This window comes from Protopterus annectens, chromosome 2.part0, assembly GCF_019279795.1.
Source record: "Protopterus annectens isolate FY-2018-M chromosome 2.part0, PAN1.0, whole genome shotgun sequence".
Taxonomy (NCBI): domain Eukaryota; kingdom Metazoa; phylum Chordata; order Ceratodontiformes; family Protopteridae; genus Protopterus; species Protopterus annectens.
In genome coordinates, this window is record NC_056728.1 from 1,168,508,491 (window position 1) to 1,168,528,412 (window position 19,922).

At 43.7% G+C, this 19,922-nt stretch overlaps 1 pseudogene; it reads right to left on the reverse strand.

Annotated features, from left to right (window-relative positions):
* Positions 1–19,922, reverse strand: part of LOC122793754 — a 55,320-nt pseudogene that overhangs the window by 19,895 nt on the left and 15,503 nt on the right.

Below are 19,922 nucleotides of genomic sequence, written 5' to 3' on the forward strand. Positions count from 1 at the left end.
CGCTTAAGCACTGGTTTTGTCCCTGCTGAATGGAAAACTGGTACAGTCATTCCCATTTGCAAGGGGGTGCATCCACTGACCCTGGGAACTCTATAGACTCCTTATCAGCCTCATCTGCAAGGCCATGAAAAGAATCCTGAACCTCAAGTTATATGAGACTAACAAAACCAAATTGGGTCAGGTTAAGTGAAAGGGAGATCTTGCTTGTTGAACCTGGTGGACTGAGACTATGTGCATACTCAAGAGGCAACCTGTGTTTTGCATACATAGAAACCTCTGATCCTGCCTCAACAGGAAGGCTGCACCATTTGCAAGTCAATGGTATATCATTCGCTCTAGGGACCTGGCATGCACTAACAGGCCTAGGAGACATCTCCCAGAGGTTGCCTCCCATCTGGAATAAGCTTCCAATACAGGTTAGAGCCCCTCATTCTTTTAAGAGTAACTTGGACAATTGGATGGGAAGCTACTATTCAACCTAGGGGTTTCACCCATGTCCCTCTTGGATGGGGCAGTTGGTGCCCATTTAGATCTTAAAGGGAAATTCAGCATCTCATTTTCTGATGAGAGAATAGGCTTCTTCCCTATCAGGCTCTTCTACTTGGCAGTGAGTAGCAGAAGATTCCACCATTCTGGAAAACTGGAATGGCTTGTAATTTAACCTTTTGGAAAGGATAAAAAGTAAAAAAACAAAATGGCAATTTGTTTTGATAAAGCCATTTCAAGCTGGCATGTTGCCAAATGCTTTATTTAGGACCAGTGAAGCATTGTCTCCTTTATATACACACACATAAAATCAGCATCTAGGACTTTTGATTGCAAGATTTGCTGCAAAGTCCATAACACCTAGTTAACATGTTATTTATGCAGTTGTTTCGGGACAAGCTTTTCCATAAAAGGAAGAAGTGGGAAAAGTTCAGACATTTTACATTCTGGACCATGCACTTCATGGACAGATTCAAACAAATGGGCATAAAGGTCCTTCAGGTCCACTGCATAATTCATTTAGAGGCCATTGCCTTCAGCAATTAGATGTGGTGCAGGCACTAGAGCTAGACAGTCATTTTAGTGAGGACATTCAGTGAAGCCATATTTGGATAACTGTTGAGGTAGTCTATTTTAGTGTCAGGATCCAAAGTGGCTTGAGATTGATTTAAGGTACGAGATCTTGGTTTGCTACCACTGGGATCACCAATTTGCTTCATTGACTCAGAAGTACAGGAGAATATAAGAATCAAACAAAAGCTACATTGGAGTATCCAAAACACAAAACTTAGTTTTTCAATGCATCTATATATAAAATGTGCCAACTCTTGAGAGCCCCACTACAATGGGGAAAGAACAAGTTCTCCAACCCCACTGTTTGCTCATGTGTCATTGCTGATGACACAAAGGATACTTTGTCAGTTTGGATAAGGATGAACCATGGGACATACTGCAATAACCAGGTCTTGGTGCAAAGTCATTGGATAAATGAACTTTTATATGAAGTTAAGGTACAGTACTGCAATTATGCATGTTACAAGGGGAATCCTTGAATGTTAGGAACTTAAGTGGTTTATGGTTGAAGAGGTACATCTTCAGTAGCCTTAAGACTAGCAAGCACTATTGTGCAACCCTCAATCCAGTTTATGGTTCAAAAGCTTTTGCTCACAAGTTACAGGATCCAAGAGTTTTTGGATGAATAATTAGTTTTCCTTTATTTTTGGTCCCCTCCACTAGTAGTTTTACTTGTGCCCATTCAGGGCAGAATTCAGTGTTTTCAGGTCCGACTTCACTCCCTTTGCATGCATTACATCCCCATGCCTCTGGCAGGCCTACCCAACTACTTAAGTTTATTCTGTGCAGGCTTTGCAAAGCCTGTTCAGATGTTTGGGGACCAGTTCTGACTGAAAATGGAATCTACAGTCAGATTTCAGCTTTAAGTCTCAGAGGCAGTGACTATTCCCCACCCTCCCTTGGCGAGGCAAACTCCTGGCTGCTTAGATTTGAGGCTAGATTCTGTACCCATGTTTCCAGGGGGAAGTAGAATTTGCAATTGTCAATCCTGGAACTGTGTGGTACCAGTACCTTTGGTAAGCAGTATTGGGGCCAAATTGACCAGCTTCACCTGGTAGATGTACTCCTGGCCACCCTAGTATCCATTTTGGTCCTTCCTACCCAGATTCACACAGACTACTTTGGCACTAGTTTCTAGCACCAGTACTGAATGGCTTTGGCCAGCTATAATGTGCTCCATTAAGGGTGCCAAGAGTTACTGCTCTGATTTTACACAAATCTAGATCCTCCAGGAAAGGTCAGAGTTGTCATGCAGTACAAGGCTTGGTTCAGTAGCTCATTTAAACACTGGTCTGGGGAGCACAGGGTTCACACTAGAGAACATATGATCTCAATGCTCATGCAGAGGGCAGAATGCTCAATTTTCAGACGCTAAAGTGGTCTCCATCCAAAGTCACTCAGCAACCTTGTTTTGGGCTCCCACTGCAAGGCCTATATAGCTGCAAGCCACATTGGCAACATCTGCATCTACCATTATGTCAACTTGGGCACTTCACTTTAATTATGAGGTTGGCAACATCTGCATCTACCATTATGTCAACTTGGGCACTTCACTTTAATTATGAGGGCTGCTAAGCACTAGCAGGGGATCCAGTTGCCTTATGCTAGAGAAGTCTGTAATGAAAACCCAGAGGTTTGTTTGCCGGTTTGTTTTATATTATTCTGCTGGGTGGGTGGCATGGATCTGGCTGCTCACACATCCTTGGAGACCTTGCAGATGTTTATTTTGGATGTCAAGGGGGAACCACAGGTAATCAATGGGGGGGGGAGCCTGGGGGGAATCGTACTAATGTAGTTGTATGGTAGATGTTTTTCTTCTAAGCAAAAAGGAAAAAAAAAAAAGTTCTGCAGGGGGACCTGGCTTCCAGTGACCCAAGCAACAAATTCAGAGATATACAGGCTTAGGGGGTCTCTGTTCTGTTCTCTCTTCTCTGGCTTCTCCCCTGAAGAGATCAGGATTCCTCCTCCTCAAAGGAGGATAAGGAATCCCTTTTGCTATTACACTTCCCTCTCTTCCTCCTCTGGGAGGGTTGAGAAAAAGTCCTAGTCTTTTCTGAATTTTGACACATTTTTACCATTGCCAGGATGGATTTCTGAAAATGTTAAATGAATTGTTCCCCTGTCTGAAGTGCAGAGTTCAGTTCTTTATAACAGAGTCTTGACTTGACCCCTGCTTTGCTATTTTCTGCTTTTTTTTGCTTTTCCTCTCTCAGCTTCCCAGCCCCTGCTCCTAAAAGTCTTTGTTCTCTCTAAAGTACTTGATAAAGAAAAAAGACCATGGAGAAAGGTTGGAGATTTTTTTGGGACCACCTCAACAACCCTTTGGGTATTTTGGGTCATGGACCCTGATGATGGCTGGTGGCTTGTCAGATTTCAGACTGTCCCGATTCTCAGAGCAAGACAACAGCCTTGTCTTGTGCCTTGGAGCTTCTCTTCTCTGGTCTGGTAGCATTAAGCATAGTGCATATACAAGATATCAGTAGCTTCAGCTGCTTGCTTGCTGCTGTCTGAGTGGAGTATCTATGAGGCTGCAGGTCTGGCTCTGCTAGTATTAAAGCAGAGAGTATTAAAGCAGAGTTTATGCTCTGCTTCTGGAGCACAAATATTTGGTGGTACTATTTGGTGGTACTGCTGATTTGTTACAGTCCCTACAGGAGTAAGTCAAGGAGCTACAGATCCTTGTCAAGGAGCTACAGATACCAGTCTTTTTCACCAGTACAAGTAAACCAGCTTTTACTCTTTTTAGGCCTTGTTTACTCAAAAGGTACACAAGGTGGTAGGAGGGCTCCTCCAGCTAATCAGGAGGACTACAACTCAAGCCACACTACCTTGGTAAAGCAGGTCTCTTCCCATTTGGTTAAGCATAACAAACGATGTTTGGGGTCTTTTCCATCATTTGGAAATCTTCCCCCCTCCCATCATGGCATTCCTCAGCCACCAAGAACAGTTAAGCCCCCCCCCCAAGATGCTTCAGGATCTTTTGACTTTTGGAACTATAAGAGGTTACAGCTTTAAAGGGGAAGGGTTTTATTCCAGAAATGGTTTCACAACTGCTTCTCCTGGGGACCAAAAACATTCTAGATTGCTTGTTTACACACTTTGCTGAATGTTTCTTCCTTCAGAATGTTATCCCTTCAGACTTTGTTCCCTTCGCTGCTGCCTCATGTTCTCTGGTTTTCTGGATTTAAAATGACTTGCCTCCATATCCCTGTTCAGCCCCATTTCAGAAGTCTGCATTTCTGTTGCTTTCTGGCATATTCAGAACTCTGGTTTGCCCTTAGTTCCCCAAAGTATTCACCAAATGCCTGGCTCCTATGATTACTTTTTGCAGGATTCAGGGGATCAAGTATTTCCTTACTTGGACAATCTGTTTCAGGCATCCTCAAAAATATGTCCCATTTCCTTTCTGCAAAGCTGTCTCATAAATTAAATCCTTTGACTCTTTCAAGACCACATTTCGGGAGTGCAAGATTCAGACTGCCCATGGAGTCATATCCACTTCCTCCTAGAGATATCAACCCATTTCCATCCTTCAGAATCTTCATCTGGCCTCTTACAGCCAGAGTTTAAGTGGCATCCACCATCCCTATGCTCCCTTTAGTAAGACCCCACATGAGTGTTTCTGAAGTGCATCCCAGAATTTGTAGTTCCTCTTATCTACAGAACTTCTGGGTTTGAAGAACTGCTGATTCCACCAGTGGACTCAGCGTTCACCCCCCCTTCATCTCGAAGTTCAGACGGCTTTTCATCATCCTCATACCAGGACCTCAAGGTGTTTCAATACCAGTGATGTGGTATGTAAACAGGGCAGACACTTTGCTGGTTGGCACTCCTGCTGCAGGATCTGGCTGTCCAGTATAAAGCGACTCTTCAGTTTATTCCCTCAGGTGAAACAATTGTAGCAGATGCTAAACAGGTCTCAATCTCACAAATGGATGCTTCACAGGGATGCATTTCTGGACAAAGTACCCCACTGGTGGACAAAAGCCTGCCCCTTTGAACAGACCACTTCCTCTATTTTATGCCAGAGTCCCAGGTCCCCTGGTTTGGAAGGCAAATGTCCTCTTGGATGGGATGTTTATGTATACCTTCCCCTCATTCCATTCCCTCCCCCTCATTCCTAGAGTTCTGTTAAAATCTTGGTGAACCACTTTTGACAGAGACAACATTGGTCCCTCTTCTGCATTTAGCAGGGGGCAACCACAAGTTCACAGGGTGGACCTATTCACACAAGACAAGGGATCTATATCAACACCAATCTGTTCAGCTGACACTGTAGATGGATACCTTTTCAGAGGACATGCTTGGGATCTACAGGAGGCCAGGAAATCCCACTTCTCAAAATAGAAGAGGTCCTTTGGTGTCTTGTAACCTGGATCTATTTTGTGGATATTCTGTGGTTCTGTCATGTGTGACTTGCTTATCAGCCTTCTCCTCCAGATTTGAAGTTAGTTTCTTAAAAGGCAGCCTTCATATTAAGGATCCCAAGAAACCAGTTTCCTCCAGGATCTTAATTTGCAGAACATTAGTCAACTGGCTCCTTTTGAACTTGCTGCTTCAGTTTCCTTCAACATTGCTCTTGTAAGGGCCAACAAAAACAGTCGTAAATCTGCCAGTCAGGTGTTTGAGCTCCAAGCCCTTATGGCTTGCCCTTTTTTGGCATTTAAGGATAGGGTGTCCTTGCATACAAATCCTTTTAAGCCCAAGGTAGTCAAGTTCTTGGTCTATTTATGGAGATGGGGAAAAGTCAGCAATCTGCCAGTGTTTGCACTGCACAAATTGGATGTGCATAGACAACTCAGATTGTATTTTGATAAGACTATTAGAAATCAAAAACAGGTATAGTCTTGATACAGCTATTCAGTCTAGGTCCCTAGGATTAGCTGTATCCAAGTAAACATTTCTTGGATTTCAAATTATTCTTTTCATGGCAAGAACCTTTCCTATTAAGGCTCATTCCACTAGGAGTGCGGCTTGTATTTCAAGGTTTAGATACACACTATTCTAGAGGCAGCTACCTGGACTTCTGTGCATACTTTTAAAACACAAGTTGGATTCTAAAGGGCACAGCTGGTCCTTCCTCATCTCAGATTTGAGCTTTGGCACTCTCTACCATTATGAGTGCTGCAACAGCAACATGGAGGGATGTAGTACAGCTGTATTAAGTACTACTAGAATGGTAGATGTCCTCTTCAGTGTTCCAGTATTCACTCCCTCCACACCCTGGTCCACCTTCCTGGAGGTACTGCTTACCCCTTTCCTTGGACTAGCATTCCTACTGTGGCTCTATTATAGTAGATCCAGATGTTTATGCAAGGAGCATACATGTGATGTACAGCATAAGGCAATGTAAAGGTATACTGGCCAGACAGGCTGCCCTTGGCAGGGGATCCTACTGTTATGAATACTACAACAGTGAAGAGAAGGACATCTACCATTATAGTAAGATTTTACACAGCCCTGAAGGCAGTCTAGTCTACCCAGCACCAACAGGGTCATGGGTCTAGAAATGAGATGTCCTGCACCCCCCCTCCAATGGGGGGGATACTCTGGTGGCCTCAGACTTTACAAGATGCAATTGTCAAAGTCTTAAGTGGGGGAGGAGGTGAAATTCTCCTACCCATCAGGTCTCCAGGGATAATCCCATTCTGCTCGAGTTCCCATCCAGAAACAAGGTGGGGTCAGATCACCAAAGGACAAAAGACCCATTTTTGAACCTCACTAGGCCAACATCCATGGAGAGATTTTGCAGCTACAGTAGTCTATCTCTGTTCAATTGAAGACATTGAGGCTTTCAGAGGATGCCTACCTGCACACTTAGCCTAGTTGCTGCAAGGTTTGGCCATTAGATTTAGAATCCTGCTTACTCAGGATTTAACTGAAGGAATTCAGCAGACACACCACGCTATACTTCCAGCTAAAGCTCAGGCTTGGTTCGATCCCCTTTGATAAGATAGGGGGCAGCTTAGACAATGTAGTACAGAGGATAAGTGGGGGAGGTAAGGCAATTTAGAACAGTGGTATATATTCAGTGCTTGCAAATGCAAGAGTGCATTACACCTCACATGTATACTTGCTACAATGGCAAGTCACAAACTGCTACATGCTTGAAACAGAAGCCACTGCTGAAGCATCCATACAAACATCAGGTTATTACACAAGAATCAAAGAACGAAGATTCAGAACATTTAATCTGTACCAAGCCAGATTTCTAGAATGGGTAATACTTCCCTGGAAGGTGTGTCAAGTAACCATGCCTTTAGAATATAGCAATTTAGTGGAAGGCTCACAAGCAAAAATGCATTTAAAGCATTTGGCAACTACCAGCTGCATTAGGCAGTGTTGTAATTCAGCTTTAGGGAATCAACTCAGCTCAGGACTGCTGTAGAATAGCATCCCCTGAGGAATGTGTATGCAATTAGACAGTTTTCCCTGAAACGCTAATTCCACCTAAAACGCGGCTTTTCAGCGCTTCTGTGGATCCCTAGTGATATCTGCATTGCTTACTGTACTTATTTCTTTGTTTCACTTGAAAGAAAGTTACTGTTTGTCGTTTTTGCATTTAAGTTACCTGTAACACATTGCATTTAAGTTACCTGGCACTTGCTCACTAAAGCAATTATATAAGTCAGCTCTAAAAAATTAAAAGCACTACACCCTTACAAACTCCCCTTGAGTACCTTGTTCCCCATTTGCCCTTTTTTTTCAATTATAAAGGAATTCCCAATACTATTCTAGCATGTCCAAAGGTCAGTTGTTAATCTCCTCTCTGGTCCAGCTGGCGAATCTGGGAATCTTGAGGCAATGTTACAACTGCCTCATGTACACAAACAACCCTCTCCTCCTCCCAACAAATTCCAACACATGTGAGAGATGTAACCATATAGCCAAACTGGAGGCCAAGCTCTCTCAACTCAGTACTGGCGTAACCAGTCAGGAGGAGAAGGAAACCACACTCACTACAATTCCAGTCTCACATAGACCTAGCATGATAGCAAACCAAACACATAAACACAAAAACATACTCGGAGGCTCTAAATAAAAATCTACCTAAGCAGCAGAGACCTCTAAAGCAGATACCCAAGCAACCGCTACCTCAAAACAAAACACGTGCAACACATAGCTCACAAAGCCAGTGTGCCGAACAATCACAGCCCTTAAGGCTAAACAACACACCTGATACACTTGTAATAGGGGACTATCGTTAGGCACACTGATGTCCCGCTCACCAGGCTGAACAAGGAGAAGGTCATGGTGAGCTGCCTGTCGGGCACTAGGATCCGCCACATAACACAAGCACTCAGGTCACTCCAAGGCAAGTACAAATATGACTCAGTCATTGTCCATGCTGGTGTGAATGATCTGAGATGTACCTCCCTGGGCTACATGAAAAGAGACATAGAGGAGCTCTCTGAGCATGTAGCCCAGGCCGGTATGACCATGACCTTGAGTAGCATCTTACCCTCACCAAGAATGATGCCACAAAATGAAGACAAGATGATCAATTTCAACAATTGGCTTAAGTATTGGTGTCATTCAAAAGGGGATCCAATGCCTGTCAGCCTGGGATGACATGCTCGACAATCCACGATGCTTCACTAGGGACGGCTTACACCTGTCACCCCTGGGCTTTTGGATATTGGCAAAGGCTCTTGCTACCCCCATAGTGCCTTTTTTAAGCAAGGCTCAAAAGACAAACCCACCTCCATAGGTATCACAAGGGATAAGAAACTAAGAGTAATGCTACTCAACGCCAGAAGTCTAAACCTCAAGATGCATGCACCCGAAACTCTCCTTAGCATGGAGAACATAGATATCTGTGCAATAACAGAAACCTGGTTCAAGGCTCCTGAGAGCACCCCAGCACTATCACGTTATACCTCATACCATGCTTTTCGGCCCCAAAACTTGGACCGAACCACAAAAGGAGGGGGAGTATCAATATTCGTCAAAGATACCCACACCTCCAGGTTGGTGGCACAGCACGAAGCATCAGAGACTATCCATGTGCAACTAACAGTGGGTAAAACTGCCTTCCAGTTTATAGCCTGCTACAGACCACCCTCCCACACCCAGGAACCCCACTCGGCCTTCCTGAGAACACTGGAAAATATGAAGGTCTCTCCAAACACCATTATATTGGGCGACTTCAACTACCCAAACATAGACTGGGAGCATTACTCTAGCTCCAACACCCTAGCCCAAAGGTTCCTAGAATTTATAAACTCAAATGCTATGGAACAACTTGTTACCACTCCCACAAGAGGGGAAAACATACTGGACCTGATCATCACCAACATGGGGACTCTATGCTCCAGACCAGAAGTGTAACCCTCACTGGTAAGATCAGACCATAAACTAATCTCACTGGATATTCACATCCTGACCCCACCCCCTGCCCAGAAAACCACAGTGAAAAACTTCTCTAATTCAAATTTCACACTCCTCAAAACTGAGGTGGAATCCTTCAAAGCCCCCGGGCCTGTGGAAAATATGGCCCAGACTGCAGAATCCTTTATAAATGCATTCTATAAACACCTTCAGGAATGCATGGATCATGCAATCCCAAAAAAAAACAAGACCCAATCCTCCAAAGGCAGATGTCCTGTCTGGTGGACCCCAGCCATAAACAAACTATACAATAGAAGAAGGAAGCTACTACATGACAGAGCAAAATCTCAAAAAGGGAAGGCATCTCTGATCAGTATTAGCAAAAAACTACGGGCACTCATAAAATCCTCTAAGGCCAGCTTCGAGAGAAAAATTGCACAGGACACTAAGGATAATCACAAGGCTTTCTTTAGTTATGTTAGGAACCTGGGTGGGAATTCCCAGATATGCTCAGAATTAGTCCAAAATGACAAAAAATACACCGAACCCACAGACATTGCCAACATCCTAGCTGACAGGTTCAGCGCAAACTTCTCCCCCCCTACCCATCAAAAGGGCAAATATCTATCCCAGCAGAGTGCTGCCCCCCTGACATCTCAGATGCTCAGGTAAGAGCCACCCTCTCCAAAGCAAAAAACACAGCATCAATGGGACCAGACGGTGTCCCGGGCTGCATCCTACATGAACTCCAAGAAGAGCTAAACCCAAACATAAAAATACTGTTCAATCTCAGCCTTACTACAGGATATGTACCTAAAGAGTGGCGTACAGCAACAGTGGTCCCTCTCCACAAAGGTGGTGCATCAACGGATCCTGGAAACTATCGCCCCATAAGCCTTACTAGCTTGGTCTGCAAAGCTATGGAAAGGATCATCATGGACCTCATAAATAAAGATATTGGGGACCTACAGACACTGGATCCTACCCAGTTCGGCTTTGTTAAGGGCAGATCCTGCCTCTTAAACCTGGTCAATTTCTTTGAAACAGTCACCAAGGCCGTTGACGAGGGGAAGGTGGTCCACACAGTCTACCTGGACCTTGCAAAAACCTTCGATACAATACCCCACATGGGCATTATAGATAAGCTCACCAGCTTAAATATAAACCCCTATGTCACTAGATGGGTTGCAAACTGGCTCAAGGACAGAACCCACATGATTAGAATTGCTGGAGACATGTCAGACTCCAAACCAGTTACAAGTGGTGTCCCACAAGGCTCAGTCCTGGGACCTCTCTTGTTCGGTATATATTTCTCAGAGGTACAGGCCAACATGGAAGGACTGTGGCTGACCAAGTTCGCAGATGACTGCAAACTGGGCACCATAATCAACTCTCCAGCCGAAACAAGCATCCTCCAAAAGGGCCCCATAGAAAAAGACAACTGGTGCCAGAGCCATGGCCTCAAGCTAAACGCCAAAAAGTGTATAGTCATCCCCTTTGGCAAAAACAAAGTGCCCACAAATTACCACATAGGTGGTAATCCATTAAGTACAGAAGTAATTAGGGACCCAAGTTGATAGCAATCTCTCATTTGACAACCACGTGGCCAAAGTGGTTGGAAAAACATTTTATATAGCCCACCTTATCATGAAGGGATTCACATCTAGATCAGGGGAGGTCATCGTGCCTCTTTACTCATCATCAGGCCCATAATTGAGTACAATGCCCCTTTTGGGATGTACCTTACCAGACACCTGCAGCAACTGGAAAGACCCCAAAAGTACCTCACCAAGAGGATCAAAGGGCTCAAACAGATGCCATATGCTGCCCGGTTAAAGAAACTCCAGCTCTACTCAGTGGCATACCGCCTGCTCAGAGGTGATCTGTGCCTGATGTATAAAGCCATGTCCAACCCGGAATTAATGGACATGCTGCACCTCAGAAAATCCAAATCCCATCGAGCTAAGCGCTCGAGAGACTTGAGCCTCAGCACTGAAATAAATAGGACATGCTGGAGGGACAGATTCATAACCCAGAGGCTTCCTTCACTCTGGAATAAAATCCCAGTCCAGGTTAGGCAGAGTCCCTCATTGACTCTCTTCAAGAGGAATCTTGATGAGTGGATGAGAGATCGTAGGTTTACCCCGGGTATCACTTCTGTGTCACTGTTAGACAGAGGCACAGTATACTAACCTCGAAAAAGGGCATAGCAAAATTAATGTAAAATGGGTGGCGAAAGCCAAACACACTCTGGCTAGGCTTGTGGATGCCCTAGGGCAGATAGACTAGTATGAACCTATGAACCTATTAAAAAGAATAGTTTTGACACTAGAGTTTAGCAAGAGCCCTACAATAGCAATTTGTATGCAGAATATTAAAGGCCATCTACAAGAACAGGATGAGAAACATTAAAACACAAGTTGTCCACTGGATGTGGAGATGGTCTTCATTGCACCCAAAACACAAAATGGTGTTACAGAAGACATGAATCAACCCACTGTATTATGTCAAAATAAAGCATTGAAAGGACCACTGGCCAGAAAACATGTGGAACTGAGGTCATTCCAATGCCCACATCTAGTTTAATAGCTGCAGGTTGCTTTCAGAATGTTTGCTGCAGGATAGTACTTAGTTTTGAGGTGGTTCTATTTAGACAGCTGTGAATTCTGAAGGACTACCTAGGTTTCTTGTACACCCCCTCCCAAAGAATTTAGTACAGCTGTGAGTTCCTAGAATTCAGTTTTTGGCTCTAGTGGGTGGGGGAAGCTGACACTATCATATGATTTATAAAAAGAAAATAGGCAAAGACTGGGAGCCATTCCTGAATGGAAGTTTTCAAACTTGTTTCCCCATTGGAGTTCTCCACTCCAGTAGCACACTACTTGTTAAGAGCAGTAACAAATGCTTGGTGCAGTCACTAAAACATGGTATTCCCATTTATGAAGCCCCTGTCCTCTTATGGGGAGAGAAGCTGCAGAGCACCAGTGTACCCAAGGTAGCTACCCCTTTTACTCAGTCCAGTTATGAGACTGGCCATTTCTTGAGTGGAGAGAAGAGGCCACTGCTACTTCAGAGAGGTTCAAAAGCTGCAAGATGAACTGCATGACAGTCCTTTACCATAGGCAACTGCTCCAAGTACAATTCAGAGGTTACCCTAAAAGCACAAGTGGGGGAGCAGAATCATAGGCAGAGTTCTCATAGCAAGAAAAGCCTCTTGCACTTATGGTATCCAAGCATTTACCCCCCCCCCCAACAGTGCAGTGAGGTCTGCCATTGCAGCAGGCTACTTTCTTCCTCCATGCCATCCCACCAGGTTTTGGAGCCAAGAAACTACCATGAAGTTAGACCACCTTGGATGGAGGAGGAAGCCATGCCATCTTGCAACTGGCTCACAATATAGATTAGGTGCCAATAAGACAAAGTACTGACCATACTACTGCAAATTTAGTAGAACAAGCTGTATTCCAGGTACAGGACACCAGTTCACCCTTGTACAGAGCCATTCCATTCCTTAGTGCTGGCAGGCAAGGTAACTTAGGTACAATACTGAAGTTTGCACAAATTCCAGGATTTAAGTCCCCACATCACTTTGAGGATCCTAGCAAAGGATTAGGAGAGAGCAAGCATACTGCCAGTCATTTTGTGACTGTGAGAAAGTAACTGAAACAAGAACCCTATGCTAGATTAACAATGTTAAAAAGGTATCTGGTAATGGGAGTCAGCTCCATGAGTAGTACTTTGAGGAGTTGGCTTTGGAGTTAATCTCCTGGTTCAAAGTGAGAGAAGCCTCAAGGTTTATGAGGATGGACTGGTGCTGGACCAAATGCTGAATGTGAACCAAAAGCAAGCATCCATGAATACATTTAAGAGCAATTATAGGAGATCCCAGGGTCAGTTGAGGAAATGAACACAGCAAGGCATCAAACAGATTATATGGAAAGCCTGTACCACCAAACCCAGCACTAGCTCAATATCATTCACATCACCACCACCCTTTTAAGAGTATGTGCAACATTTGTCTGAGTCTACAGTTTTCCCCACTCTGCTGGTACTTTGTTTGGGCCAGCCAGCCTTGCTGGTCCAGGAAGGCCTCTGGTCTCAAGTAACCCTATCAGGATACAGATGCAAACACTCAAGGTGGGCTTTGGCCATACCTCTCAACTTCCTGGAGCAAGAAGTCTGGACAAATCCATAAAAAGTGCGACAAGGGCCCAAAAGTAGGGACAACATTTTAAATATTGCTCTTAGTTAGAAAGATAACAGATTTTGCATTAGCATGAATTTTCTGAAGGGTATGAAACGTGTTCATTTTCCAGTTTCAGTATGATTAATTGTATGAAGTAGCAACGAGGCAAACATTTGAACAGCTGAGGCATGCCTTTGGCCCACCTTTTGAGCTTTACTTATTACAGGGATCCCAAGGCTGCACGTCAACTCCCCCCATTCCTGCTCAAGACTGAATTATTGTCTTCCTTCTATGGAGAAACTTATTGTGCTTTACAGATGAGATGACAGGGCAGGTCTGATCTAGGATCCAGAAGTCTTATCCACAATTATGCAATTTATGCTTAAGGAGTCTAGCAAGACCCCCCCACAAATAGGAGGGGTAACTGCTTTTGCTCAGTGCATTTTATGATACTCTACACTTACGGGGAACTTAGCCTGGTCACTTTCATATCAGAATATGCCACAACACAGGATATTAAACCCTCCTTGCAGAGGATTTAACTTTTGGCTTGTGGACTGAGCTACCCATGTATTGCACACCATCTTCCCAGGTCATGTCCATCTAGTTCAATGTGTGGCTCAACCAGGTAGATTATAGTATCTGCATTTGATACAAGCAAATTGGGAGTTACCCTAAAGTCTATGGGGTGTGGATACTGCTGCAGCCTTTGTCAGGTTTGCCAATTTGACCAGTTTCTATTCCATAATGCAATCAGAAGTGGTTCAGTCTACCAAGTTTCCATGCTGATCTCAGATGACCAAAACCTTTCAAAACACTTCAGTTTCGAAATCTGACCGGTATATGCATAGTGCTCACTCACTCCTCCCCCAAAAAGGTGGGCAATGTAAAAGTCCAGGCCTTTTCCCCTCCAAGGCTACCCTGGCAGCTCTAATTCAGGATTAGAGTCATGCAACTTCATCCTAGCATTTAGGAGCCACCTTGAAGCAACAAGTATTTTTGTGCCAATAGCCTGTTACCGCATGGCAGTAACCAGCAAAGTACACCCTTGACATTTTAGCTCCTGAATTTACATTCCTCTATGCCATGGTAGAGCAAGACTAAAGCAGCTGGAGTGCGAGAACCTTTAGCTCTTACCTCCAAAATAGCTTCCTGTCAGAATACGGCCCAGTACCATGTGGAACGGATGGACAGAAATTGTTCCCGATGTAGCCACTCCAACAATTACACATGTTCCACCTCCAATATGGCAAGACTCCGGTGCAGATTTCTTAGGGAGAAAAAAAAATTGTTAATGCAGTGATTCTGGTGTAGAAATACAGCATGATCCAAATCCAAGTGAGGTGCGTGTCAATTCTGCATAGTGCAGAGAACTGCCTTGTCCCCTTCCAGCCCAACATTGCTGGGATAAGCCACTAGTAGAAATATCATTTCTACTCACAGGCCACCTGCAAGCCCTTTTGACCCCCTCCCAATGTCATTTACATCAGGGCACTATTCTTATACCAATGGCAGTCCCCCCAGGGGAGCACTACTATACTGCATCCATCCCTTACAGTCAAATCTATAGTTCATTCATGCACAGTACTCCAGTCCATGCAAGTTAGTACCATTTTCCACCAAACTAGTAACTCATGTATCCCTTCAGGCTTCCCAACCAAGCCACCACTCTGCAACATGCAGACACCACATTTGCTACTTTGCCAGACTTGTTGTTGTTGTGTCTTTCGGCTTTTCCCGGTTAAGGGTCACCACAGCAGAACTCCGGTCCGCTAATGATTGGCAGTAGATTTTTATGTGCAGAGTTGCCAGCCCTGACACAACCTTCACTGAAGGTACGCCCATTCATGCATGTCTCCACACAGAAGACGCTTTAGCTGAGAATCGGACAGGACAACGTCTTACTGTGAGGCGACAATGCCACCGCAGCACCACCGACTATCCCTCCAAAATACAGAAACCTAATGCACTCTAGACAGCCCATAAGATGTCTATACTAGACAACCATTTCTATAGATAGTGGATATGCCCTTCATTCCCCAATACTCAATTTCATTACATTCAAATATCATGTTTATGCATTTGTTAACCAGGGTAGGATATAGATCCAGAGGGAGCATTTCAGGCTCAGTGTGTGCAGGACTACACAGAAGTATGAACTTGCACAAGTCAGAATTTCCAGAAGGGTAAATACTAATGAGTAAACTTTAGGAGAGTATGATCTGTTCATTAGGTTGAAGCAATGAAAGAGTTGTCTTATGTTAATACAAGGGAGAGTTGTACCCTTTGCCTAGGCTGAGAAAGCCAAGCGAGACCCAAATGACAGCTCACATGCTGAAACAAATAGTTTTGCTTTCTTAAAAGGGAAAGCTTTACATTCTTTCCTGAATACAGGGAAAGTGTAGAGGACTTCCCAGACTCTGGGGCCAGAGGGGTGTTCTACAAGCCTTACTTTAGTGATAGTGGAAGTTTTTATGATTCATGCTTAAAGAGTCCACTTGTGAAGGGTAAGGACTTGATGGCTTATTTACATACTGAAGGGATTTGTGACAAGTGAATGGCATAGAGTTTTATGGTACTTTGTAGCTACATTTTCCACACTCCAAGCATGTTTGCACTCACATCATACATTTGCAAGTATAAACTTGTGCCCCCTGTTCTAGAAGTGCATTTTGCAAGCTACAGTACTGCTACCAAGATTAAAGTCTACCCTTTTAAACATTTACTTACCATACAGAACGCAAACTTTCAGGAAAGCCAACCTACCATTAGGCTCACATTTCCAACACATTCAAAGGCATAATCCACTCCTCCATCCGTCATTTCTAGGAGCACTTCTTGAATGGGCTTCTCATGAAGTTTGGGGTTGATGCACTCTGCAACACCAAAACCTTTAGCCTTTTCAAACTTTTCTTCATTGATGTCAATGCCAATGATTCGTGAGGCACCAGCTGCCTTACATCCCATAACCACTGCAAGGCCAACTCCTCCCAGTCCAAACACAACACATGTTGAGCTTTCCTTCACCACACAAGAGTAACACCAATAAAGTAATGATCAAGTGTTGAATGTATTTACTACAAGGACAAACCAGTGCATTAGTGTTACTTGCAATGAATATGTACATAATATTTCACTAGCAAGTCCATTACTCTATGCACTGGGGTCAAATCCCACTCCATACTGTGGGGATGAGCATCACATGTTCACCTGCAAACATGTGCCACTACTCCTACATTGAAGAGCACCATGATTACCATGTTAGATTCCAGTGTCACTGGTGGTCATTTTTCAGCCAAGAGTCACTGGTGGCCATTTTTCAGCCAAGATACTCATGGGTAATCTGCTACAAGCAGAAACATTAGTAAGGGAGGGATGGAGAAAAAAAAATAAAAAATTGCTGCTTGAGAGGCAAGCTCATAACCTAGCAAAAAAAGTTACCAAGTCTGCCAGTCGATGTGGAGTCAGACATCTGTCTCTATTAGGCCAAAGGAGGCCATAAAAGGCAGAATGTGTGCCAAGGGAAATTAGGTAGTCCAACAGGTCACTGAACATTTTACCATCAAAATAGCATTTGCACATTTTTAAAACCTTGACACCCACAAGCAGTTTCTCTCAAGCCTGTGCAGCCAACCCCCCAGACAAGACCCATGCATAATTGGGTGACAAGCTACGCTCATGGTGAGAGAACTATTCACAGCAATAGCTTAAGTTGTTAGTTTTCAGCATGGGGGAAAAACTTACCCCCTGTGGGGTATTTAAATGCTGTGCCTAGAGATTCATAGCAGAAGCTAACATTTCAAAATAACAAAAAAGCCACAAAATTTACTCAAGCAACTTGGCCCAATATGCCAGTCAATTGTTAAATCAGAGTCCTGCATTACTCTTGCTAATAGGTCAGTGGATCAGCTTACCAATACAGATTTCAGTACAGCACCATAACCAGTGGAGAACCCACAGCCTATTAGGCACACTTTGTCCAGAGCTGCAGCGCTATCAATCTTAGCAACTGAAGTCCAACATCACAGTGTCCTCTGAGAAGGTGCTGGTCCCCATGAAGTGGTAGAGCTGCTGTCCTTTGCAGGTGAATCTATTAGGCCGAGGGTTTGATTAGTTTCACTGTGCAGAGGGGAACAGTTGAGACTGTACATCCTCACTGCACAGTTAGCAAAACACTACACATTCCAGTACCCTGGACAATCAAAGCTTTACCCCTCTAATGTATAATTTTAGTCAATAGAAATAGTTTATTCTCAGATGAATAGAATGGCTGGGAAAATCTAATTAGGAATATTTCCTCATGCTTGCTTACAGAGCCATTTAGCACCAGTTCTAATAATCCCATAAGCGAGTTGTATTGCAAAGTTCTGGAAATGGGAACAAAACCTTCCCTTGAGACTTGCCAAAATGCAGATAATCTCTGAAGGTAAAAAAAAAAGAGATACAAGTCCAAAACCAGCAAGGTTCCATGGCTTACATCTAATAAAAAATCCTGGCCTTGAAGGTTTCTGTGTGAAACTTGACATTTGATCGCTGAAACAAGACTAAAAACATGCCAACTGATCAGTCCAGTAGAGACATTGGTGAAATAACCAATTTAGTGTTGCTGATATTTTCAGCAACTGAAATGCAGAAGTTATACTAAATGATAAACAATTGCTTTCCACTACAGTGGAATGCTAAAGTTTCAGGTCCAGAAACTTGGCACCATTGCGAGTTCTCTGATCCAAAATGCAGACAGGCACATTTTTCCAAAAATTAGTGCAGATCTGGGACTCCCCCTCAGTTTATTGTTTTATGTACATTAGTCCAAGTTTAGGGCACTTCCATTAGTTGGCTGCTTTGCTTTAGCAAGACTACACCTGCAATGAGAGGACATGTCTATCATGAAGTAATGTTAAAAACAGCAAATGCTCTTATGTCAGACTAAGACAATCAGAATGTCAGTTGGCCAGAACAGTGATTTTCCTGGGGGGGGGGGGGGTGTCACTGGGTCATTGCCAGGACTTTGCAGTTTCCTCCACTGTGGTGCAATCTCAGGGTTGTATATTTGAGTAGGGGGTGTAGTGGGCTGAGCCCCCCCACGCTTGTTTGTGATTTGTTTTTGGACCAGCAACCCCCCCCCCGCCCAAAAAAAAAAAACTCTTCCATTTAGAGTTTGGCATTAAGTGCATTCACTATTTTTAGCATTAGACTGATAGATGACCAAGAGGACATTTGGTTCCAACTACATTTTATATCCATCCTACTTCATGTTGCCAACATTTATGTCAGCCACCATTTTAGGACTTTTAATATGCATGCCAGCCTGCTGAAGTGCAGCAGTCAAAACTGCTGTGGACAGAACCGAAAACAGATTGTAGCCTAGAAACCACCAGCTTATGTGCCGTGCCTAGACTTTCCTGAAGCATGAAAAGTGTAGAACAGTTCTAGGTGTTGGAGCAAAGCTCAAGTTTCCTCCTTCCAGTTTGAGGGGATTTATGTCATTTTGTCAAGTTTACTTGAGAAACAGGTTGTCAATAGGCACTGAAGTTCTCATTCTGCAACATTGTTCAGAATTTTATTAGAGTTTAATGGCCACCATCTCCACACCTTTGGAAATCCAGTGGTTCAGATGGATAAATTGTCCACACCACACATTTCTTGGAATGTGGAGACTTAAAGGGCAGCTATGCTCTCCTTGCTTAAGCACAAAAAATTTAGCAGTAGAATGAACCATGGCTTGGACACCTGCAATATTGCCAAGTAGGAATGATTCTGGGGCTGCACCTACCATTTCCAGAGTTTTGTCTACATGTAGGTAGTTCCATTAGCCCCTCATCTCCAGAGACTTTACATGTAAATCAATTGACAACCATCAGTCCTGGACAATGGTGTCAACCTCCTTGGCTCAATAGTCAAATAAAGCTGCAATTGTATTAGTCTACAAAGATGGGCTTCAATTACAAGGGCAATTGAGTTCAGCGATATTGCATTGCAAAAAAAGTTGGATATTTCAGCTCCTTGTACAGTTGATAAATCTTGTACATATCCTAGGGTGCACTTACATCCAGTGCAACATTGGCTTAGTGCTGTATTTAAATTTTTTATAGCCAACTCACCCAAAGGAATTAAGAGCATGTGCGCATTTAGGGCCAGATAGTGAATTATTATGAATTCTACTTCATGCTAGAAGGCCTATGGCAGTTGACATTGGCCTACTGTGAGAGAATCTGGCCAGAATAAATTATAAATTTTCAAATTGTTCCCAGCTTTCGCATTTGTGAAGTACATGCCATGGAGGTGATTTTAAAGCATGTGTTATTAATCCCACTGGCCTTTTGCCAAGTATTAAACCAGACAGCAG